Below are 10,000 nucleotides of genomic sequence, written 5' to 3' on the forward strand. Positions count from 1 at the left end.
TGCACATAAACAAGTTAGTATCTTTTCTTCTCTTTAATGGTTAATTTTCCTTGACAGCTGCAGGCTTCTCACCGTTCAACGAGTTTGCGTCCACATTTCTATCTTAAATTTAGTTTATTTCTCGAGAGTTTCAATAGACGAAGAGAAATAAATATGACAGACCGAGTGAGCCACACTACAGTAGTTTATCTTTTCTCCTGCCCTTACCATTCCGGAAACGAAACAATATTTCTTTTTTTGAAAATGGTTTCTTGTTGGACATTGTTCTAACCCAGTCTTCGCCAGAGGCTGCATTGAAAATAATCTAAGGCAAACAATATTCTTCCACATGTTTACTCTGCATTGACAGACCAGAAAGATGACGGAATGAGAAAAGCCTTAAATAGATGTATGCCACTGCATGGAACAGTATTTCCCCATTAGGGTTTGAAGAGAAGGTGCAATCGGACTACAGAAGTGATGGATCTTCCACTTTTTTGCGGAGACGACACTTCTCAAGCTCCAAGTTCCAGTGGTGTTTGACTCTTTGCATGAGTTTTATAAACAGTTTATATTCGCTGTTGACTATGGGTACAAAGGCTTTGGATGTGTTTAATAAACGTGCATATACAAAATTAATAACTGTTTTTGAGTTATAGTAAAATTAAAAATAATATCATGTAAGCAGTCATTGAATTAGAGCCAACACCACGACTTAATGGAAATTGCAAAGCTGCAAGACAGTTTTGTTTTAAAAGATGTACCATGTTTAAAATATACTATTATTTAATTTTTCAGTTTTCAAAAATCTATCTGCAAATGGTAAGTTGTGTAAATGGGGGGCCCGCTCAGAAAGTCTTCTGATAATCATTTAGACTAACGGTAATGTGCTAACGTATGCAAACAGGAAAAGGGGTAAATTAATATTTGTTCCCCAGCTGATGAAGGTTAAATAGTAATTTTGATATTTCTGAAATTAATGAAAATCAAAAATCAAGCCAAATCTGAAATGTTTTATTCCAAGTCACAGTGATACCTTTTGTAGTGCAGCTGTTGTGTTGAGGGACTTACCAGCTTCCTACCTTTCCTTGCATCACAACCTTGTAGGGCATTTTAATAATGGGAGATCTCCTGTACAGGTATATAAAGGGCCAGGCTGAACCATTTTAGATGTCAATCCCATACACATTAGACTCCTGAAGTGGATTCAAAGTCTGTTGCAACAAATCCAGAGTGTCTTGCGGAATTGGGCAATTCGGTGGGTCTCCATCGACAATGTTTAGTCTTTCCACAGGAAGAGGCCCATCCCAGTCAACTCCATATGGATCAACGTTCTCTGGAACTGCTTCTATAATAGCAGGATCACCAACAGCTGATTGTCCTTCATTATCTGGGTTGATGATTCCATTGATCCACATCTTACATGTATCTGGACTCGAATTGTTTTCTGTATGCCGGGATGGGGCCATTATTAAATGCAGCAGCAAATTTCTTTAGTGCATAATTAATGCCTGCTTTAAATATACAATACAAAACAAAAACGTGCTTATCATTCTCCAGACGACCACTTTCCTCCAACACATAAAATATACAATAAAACAGGAAAATAAAACACCTAAAAATCTTACGCCATAGTCTGTCTATCCTCTGGTCCCTAGTAGAAGAGCCGCAAATAAAACTTCCACGGCCATCACCCCTTACCTGCACCATCCTCAAAGCGACAATAGTGTTCTCCCATAAATGGCCACCCAAGTTCTTCTGCTGCATTTTGAAACAGAGTGGCGGCTACTGTTTCAGAACGGTTGTTGCCAGCACATAGTAAGTACATGATGTGTCTAGAAATAAACCGTCAATGCAGCCATGAATCACGAACTTCCATCTTATTAAGGAATGATTGCTGTCAATGTGCCAAAGTGAATTTGGCCCGGGAACGCTGTACACCCTTCGAGTTACATGTATCACATATGCCCACCTTAATGCAGTGTTTTCTGGATCAACGCGAGTGAGTGACCCCTTATCTTATCCCTTTGAACTCTAAGCCCACGAGACCTGAGAAAACCAATCAAATAGGATTCCCCTGTTGTGTTTCCATGCCAAGAAATATATCCCCTAAAGAAGCTCATCCAGTTTATCACCTGAAATATCTGTTTAAGTGCTCCAGGTTGTACTTCCTTACTCTTCCATACAAGGTCCAGCGGGTAATTTGTAACATCTCGGCCATATCTTTCCATGTGAAGGAAGCGCTTCGGACTGGTCTCCTTGCAGTTACTTTTGATAACAAAGGGTGGTCTTCCTGGCTTTGAAGAATGACTCGTCTCCCGTAATCCAAACTGGTAAATTTACAGTTCTGCATCTTATTTGGCTTACTTTTGCATCACAGTATTGATATACATCTCTAAGAAAACTACACAACAGTCTTAAAACTTGATCGACATTCCTACCAAAAATGGTTCGCGCTGTTGTTTTAATATTTAACAGTCAGCTCGGTACGGTACGTTTGTAAACATTTACGGCTAGCAAATGTACCAGAAGGTTTGTACTGTAGGTGAAAAGTAAAGTGTTCTACATTCCATTAAACAAACGAGTCAATTCATTTAAGGATGACCTACTTAGAAGGCTTTATAAGGTAAAGGCATAACCAGAAAGTGACTAGGTTGGGAAGGCGAAAGCGACATTTGCTCAAAAGTGAATAAGATGGGGTCTATGATTGCCTACAGAGTAGACTATAATAAGGTAGGGGCTCGGAGAGGCCAGCGGCACATACCCAGCAAAAATTGACCCAATGTACCCCCCCCCCCCCCCTTCCCCGAGCACAGAAGCAGCTATTTTTCTTTCATGTAACTTTGTTCATCCGCTGGCCGACAGGACAGCGGAAATTATTGAATGAAAATTTTCGCCTTGAATGTAAAATGATTTCAACTGAACAAAAATATGAATAATTTATTGAACAAAAATAGATTTTTACTGAATGAAAATATGAATCATTGAATACTAAATACAAATATGAGTTATTGAATACAACAAAAGAGATGCACTGCGAGCTAAAAAGACTGATGCGTTGCAAACAAAAAAGGGAACCGCTGCAAATAAAAAGCAAATACTGCAAACAAAAAACAAAAACTGCAAGAAAAATAAAGAAGCTGCTGCAAATTTAAAAGGAACGTTGCAAATAAACGAGCGCTACCGAACGGTTAGTGCGAAGTCTTGCACGTACGAGCACAAACAAGAAGAAAACAAGAAGTGCTTTCACTTTGACCAGGTAGATTCCCTCGACATAAAATAGAAGCAACAAAATAGACCAAAACTTATCTTTCATACGTAGCAAGCAAAGCGACATCAAAATGGCGGACTGATCCGCTAAGAACGAGACACGCGATTTACCCTTCTCTCGCCGTTGACGATTTCGGATATCGACCACATATCAAATTTAGGGGCCGGAGTAAATCAGCGATATTTCCCAGTTTGTTCTCAAAAGACCAGCAGACTCACCTACCCCTAGATGAAATATTTCCAGATACTTCGGCTCACCACTACGCGTGGTCTAACAAAGAATTTTCAACCTATTTTGCGTGAAATAAAGCATCATATTGTGTCCGACCCTTTGGAATAATTGACATCTGACACTGGAATTTTAATCAGGAAATATTATGTTGCTTACTTGAAGTATCATACCCGATTCTAAACCTAATAGTTCTCCGTCCTTCTGACTTCGCACTAAAACGAACACACACCATGCGCGCGCACTCTTCCGGTGGGACTGGGCACATATCAAGTGAGCGTTTTCCTGCCTTTTTCAAACTCCGTTCTGTCTGAACAAGGAGTGTTATTTGTGATGTTTTGTACCTTTTGTGGCGCCGGGGAAGCTCGAGACAGTATATGTGAAAAATGCGTGGCTGAAAAAGATATCGACGATGTGATAAAGCACTATTTTCATTGTACATTTCTGGAGAGTCTCCCTTTCATCCTCTGAAATATAGAGCCTGAACGACGACAGAAATAATTCACTTGTAATAGTTTCCTCTCCAAAAAGGCATAATGCAAGAAAACCCGTGACAGTGAAAGGGGAAATACCTCTCCTTTTTGTACCCATACATCAGAATCCTACCAATTGCTTCCCATTCAGCTCTTTGGTAATCGTGTCTGAAGGCAGGGACTTTCCCTTGAGTCCCCACAGCTAGCAAATTAAAGAATTGGTTCCAAAAAGTAGATAAAGCTTCTCGAAAAACACCAGCATCCTTTCCCTCTTCCTCCTTGCTATTGTTGCCAATGAAATTAACATCTAAATTCACATGAACCATTTCAGGATCCTTAAATATCTCTATCAAATTATCTTTGAGAAACGCCCTATACACGTACAATAATCTTATAAATAGGACAATCTGCTAAAGAAGCTTGAATACTTGAAACATCTGTACCTGTAGAAAAGTAATGAAAATAGTCACGAAATATACTCTGTGTCATCAATGACTGTCTTTATGTATGTTACACAAATTATAAATTATTACTATTTTACTCTATTTTTCCAATTAAATCCATTGCACTATTACAAACACTGGATGCTAATGTTAGAGTACTTTACAATTACTGAGTCTGTTTTATCACTTTTTTCGAATTATGACCTTACTCAAGCATGCTATTTTGAATGGTGGGACATGCCCAGTCCATGCAGGAGGTATCCTTTGAAAGGTAGGAGGTTGCCCTTGTCAACACTCTAACTTGACCAAACAACTTACGAAATCATTACACTTGTTTTGTGCCTTATTCACCTGAGAACCATAGCTAGGGCTGTAACAATTATTATTATTATCATTTTAGAGAAACATATATCTTACAAGAATACTTGCAAAAGCAGACCTCAACAGACCTGTTACTACTGAGTGAGCCCCTTGGGTCAATGTATCAGCGTCTGCTGCTATCTCAGCTGTAGATATGTTGCTTATGGCTGTTTGAACTGGGCAAGAGTTCCTTGTTGCTGTGTGGGTTGTAACTGGCTGTGTTGTCACTGTGTTCGTTGTAGACGTGTGTGTAACAGATGGGAGGAATGTGACTGTGTTGGTGGTGATGTTGTTTGCACCAGTATGGTTAACCCTCAAGGTATCTCCTTCACTTTCATTTTCCTCTGTCATTTTCATCAACTGTAACCAATGTATAAATACAATCACATGAATTATTATAGCCACATCACACAGAACGTCAGCCCTTTAAATACTCATTGTTTGGATAAGTTAACATGAAGTCTTAGAAGAAGTACCAGTTCACTAATTATTCCATTTCCTTTCCATGTATTGTATTTTTACTCTATCAATGCAAACAGCAGGCCCTTTTCCATGGGATTGTCTCTGTAGACATTACTCCAGTTTTTAGGAAGAGCCAAATAACAATAGAATGATTTCTTTAATATTAGTGCCTTTTGAGACAACAGAACATTTTATTCTGACACATCAATGACATCAGTACATTGAATCGCCTTGACTCAAGCTCTACCCGAGAAAATTCAACAAGCGGTCAGTATAAAATGCAGACTGCAGACTAAAATACAAAATGAGGTCTAGGCTTAGGCCTGGACCGAGGACTATTTTGTACTGTAGTCTCCATTTTAGGCCCAGTCTGCAGTCTGCAGTCTGTATTTTATACTGACCAATTCAACAAGGCTTCCAACAAGGGCACTTTCAATTGCTGCTGTGAGATGCTGGGTTGCATTCAACACATGCACATTTGCACAGCAGACTGATGGGCTATGTTCCTGGCAGACAACAGTATAATAAGAAAAAGAAGGACAACTGAAGTGCCGTAATATGTAAATCAAACATCAGATCCCATTTACTTCACTTACATTATATCTATGAAAAGGAAAATAATTATTATAATTTATGCAGTAAATAAAATGTCGACTTATACCTCTCCGTAATTAGACAAATCGATGTCACTTTCATCACTGCTGTACTTTTTCAAGAACATGGCATCAAGAATAGCTGTTGTCTTGTAGAGGTATAGGGTGATTTGGTTGAAAGACTGTCCAAGCTCCTCTTTGTATCTTTGCAGTGTAAACGGCTCTGTGCCCCCTGGCAGGTACTTTACTTCGGTTCTATCAGGATACAGCAATGTAAAGCTACTGGGCCCATATACACTTAAATCGCTGTTGAACTTTACCAGCGTTTTCGCACCTTTTGTGAGAAGAGAAGCTCCTCAGCACCGATCGACGGCAAGACTTTAAGCGGCAACGACGATCGATGAATTACTTTCAGTTCTCCATCTTTTAACCTAATAAAGCCTATATGAATAGTGACTTCATTCTGGCCGCTTTCCTTTTTCGCTTTCTTATAAGACTTACTAACAAACCTGGAGGTTCGTTCCTTTCCTTTCCTTTCTCTACATTCCTCAAAGGTGAGAGGAGTGGTCTGATGTAGTTTCCTTTCCGAAGATTCCATTTCTAATTGAGCAACACAGATTAGATCTTCGTCTTTTACACTTATCGTAATTCCACAAACGTGACAAAAGTTCACTGCGTTGGCCAACTGTGAGCCACAACCCGAACAAAACATGGCAAACACAAACAGCCCATTTCACAGGAACGCAGAAACAGAGTGCTCCATCGCATGTTGCGCTCGCATGATATGTTTCTCTTTTATTTGCAGCGTTCCTTTTAAATTTGCAGCAGCTTCTCTTTTTTTTTGTTGCAGTTTTTGATTTTTTGTTTGCAACAGTTCCCTTTTTGTTGCCAGCGTATACTTTTTATTTGCAGCGGTTCCCTTTTTTATTTGCAGTGCATCTTTTTTGTTTGCAGCATTCGTTTTTGGTTCGCAGTGCATCTTTTTTGTTTGCAGCCTTCTTTCTTTGCTTGCAGCGTTCACTTAAATTTGTTTGCAGCGCATCTTTTTTGTTGGCAGCGCTTCTTTTTATTTGCAGCATCTCCCTTGTGGGCCATCGTAATAAATGTCTCCCACAGTCAAAACCAAATGAAGAAGTTCAAGCAAATTCATTCCGATCAGGAAACCAGGACGGTGTTATTTCAAAACTAATGTTTTCCTTTTTTTGGCCAGCTAGCATTTTACATTTTCATATTTATTATTATTATTATTATCACCGCTAAAATAACTGAATAAAAACCGTTTATGAGTGCCATATCAAAAAACACTATTCTCTCGCGTACCGATCCTTAAAGTGCACATGACTCGAAATTTCACCACCATTTTCTATTTCATATCATTGCAATTCAGGCTTTGCTTGATAGAATTGCCTTATGAGAATCTGAGTATAAACACACCTAATATACTTGAAGCGGTTAAACTGCGGAGAATCATAACGAGAGACTTGTTTTTCAATCAAAGCAGATTTCAGTGTCTGGTGTCACGCACGTGACAATTCGGAAATTCTAAATGCTCTATTTCTGTGTATTTTCAAAACCAAAAACGTTACGGAACTGGTAACTGGTAAAAGGATTTATCTCTAGGTTATCTTCAACCTTGTATAGATAAAAATCCGGAAGACCTCACGGTTTTGATTTTTAGAATATGTGAAATTAAACCATCCAGATGATCCAGTCATCGACCAAGAAGAAGAAAAAACTGAAAACGAATTCACAAACGAGGAAGAACCGCGAGAAGACAATGATGCTCAATTTCCGAATTCGAAACCTCGCAATTTCTAGATGAACTGCCAAGTGCTTGAATGATCACAAGTGGCTACAGTACGAAAATAACGCGATGTTTTGTCACTTATAATTATGCCGGCAGGCGAAAAAGAAAAACCCTATTGGAGGCGACAAGGGCTGCACAAACTTTTAAAAGTACAACTTTTCTATACCTTGCTGTCGCCTATTTGTCCCCTTGCAAGGGCCACAGAGGAACAAATTGTCTTCTGAGGCAGTAAAGCTGGCTCAAACCCTCCATAGCCCGACAGTGGAATACAAACCCCAGAATATTCTATTTGAAATATTCGGACCAGGAGTCGTATACACTTCCCTAAGACTCTGACCAAGCATAACAAAAAACTCCAGAGCATAAGGAAAGGCGATTTTACTTACCAGGAATAGGCTTTCAAACTCCAAAACACAAAATTGCCTCACAAATTTCCGAACACCTTGGACTCGGGCAAAGGGTCGCTTGTGGCATCATGGTATAGCTGTGGACCCAGGTCTTCTCAGAAATGTCACGCAATGACGTGATAGTATAGTACGAATAGACAATCGCTGCGAGAACTTCGCAGCGATTTTACGCTCTTGAATGCTGGGTGAGCCCCATTTTTCTTTCCGTAGATCACTTCCTTTTCTGATTTTGTCCATTTTCACAAAAACAAAAAAAACCTGTACGCGAGAAGTTACAAATATTTCGCCTTTTATGCTCTCGTGCGACCTAAGTTTTCTTTCTTAGACTAGTATGTATCGTTTTTCAAAGTCTATTTTACCTCAGAAAACGACATTAGCTGCAAAGGTTTGTTTAGTTATATTAGTTATGTTGAATTGAGTACGTTTACCTGATCACTAATGTAACTTTTTTTTTTTATTGCTGTAGTATGCTAAGATCGTCTTAAAATAACGCAAGCTTCTAAAAATGCACCTTATCTCTAAAACAAGCACGGTGAGCACCCATTTTTTTTACTTTTTCTTCACTTTTTGGTAAAAGTAGATAATTACCTTTCTGTGTGGCAAGTTTAAAATAAATCTGTACGTGAGAACATTTTGGGCGCGAACGTCCTTAAATGACTTACAATCAAAGAGAAAGACAAAAGAGGATGAGGGTGAAGAGGGGTTTAAGAGTTTGGTGAGCGGAAAACATCCATTGTGCGTTGTCACGCAACGCTTTTAGTCCATTGCATGACAGCCCATGTAGCCTGCGAAGGCAGACGTACTTCCGGCGGTCGTTTGTCTCCCCGCCGGAAATACGTCTGCGTTCGCCGGCTAAGATGACGACAGCAATTACGCACGTGGCCTTGAAGACCATTGAAGGCAGAAGTAAACTGCGAAAAGACCCTTGGATTGTTTTGCCTTGTTTTAAAAACTAAACTGAAAATGTACAAATATCAAGGCTTTGCTTGGCAACGATAAAAACTTAATTAGAGTAGGAACAAGAAACTATTTCAAAAAAAGAAATAGAGTTTCGTTTCTGGAATGGTAAGGTTAGGAGAAAAAATGAAATACTAAAGCGTGGGTCACCAGGAGCCCATCCTGGAGCGTGCAAATTCCATACAGCGTCTGTGAAACGGCGTTTTCACAAGTAGGTTTATTTTTAGACTAGCCCTTCCCGCGAATTAGGTCAAAAAACAAAGTCAGTTACGGTTCGGTGACCCTATGACGTCAGCTTAATTTCTTGTAATTGGTCATCGGGCTCCTGTGGGAGTCTCATTAGCGGGAAATTCAATCTAAAAATAACCTTACTTGTGAAAACGCCGTTGCACAAGTATAGTTAAGTTGCACGCTCCGGGTGATGGGCTCATGGGGTCACTCGGTCTGTCATGTTTATTTCTCTTCGTCTATTGAAACTCTCGAGAAATAAATATAGAAATGTAGACGCAAACTTACTTCATGTCTCTTGGAAAGGTGAAAAGTCTGTCAAGGAATATGAACAATTTAAGAGAAGAGCAGATACGGACTGTTCATGTGCACAATACATCGAAGCATAAAGTGTACAAATACATATTCTACCTTCCACCCCCTACGTAACATTTCAAATAGATTCCGTTTTCCGTGAATCTTCCATTACATTTGCTACTTGTGAAACTAGGCAGTTACCGGTTCTAGCTTTAAAATAACTGGTTCCTGGTTAACCCAATTTATTACTACGACTCACCAGTCCGAACATTGTTCACAAAATACTCATTAGTATGGGGTCTATGACTCTTTTGTAGACTGTCCTTATGATGATGTTGTTTATTGTCATCGAACTGTAATAAATAATAAACACGAAGAGAGATAGCTTTGAATTTTTTCAACAATATATCGCTTTAATCTAAACCAAACAAAATATTATAGGAAGAATAACTTATTTATAGTCTTCTCTTCATTTTTTGCTTCGTTTCGTTCAAA

The 10,000-nt window shown here is 39.1% G+C and overlaps 1 protein-coding gene and 1 pseudogene across 1 annotated transcript in view; both read right to left on the bottom strand.

Moving 5' to 3' along the window:
• The window catches only part of LOC137993016 (protein mono-ADP-ribosyltransferase PARP12-like), a 30,543-nt gene extending 22,463 nt beyond the window's left edge, over positions 1-8,080 (bottom strand). Inside the window, exon 1 of the mRNA XM_068838668.1 lies at positions 8,003-8,080. The gene's annotated coding sequence lies outside the window, so the exon portion shown is untranslated. The remainder of the gene's footprint in view (positions 1-8,002) is intronic.
• Positions 2,904-7,157, bottom strand: LOC137993017 (uncharacterized; annotated as a pseudogene).
• Positions 8,081-10,000: the final 1,920 nt, after the last annotated feature.

The sequence above is a fragment of the Montipora foliosa genome, chromosome 2 (genome assembly GCF_036669935.1).
Source record: "Montipora foliosa isolate CH-2021 chromosome 2, ASM3666993v2, whole genome shotgun sequence".
NCBI lineage: Eukaryota > Metazoa > Cnidaria > Anthozoa > Scleractinia > Acroporidae > Montipora > Montipora foliosa.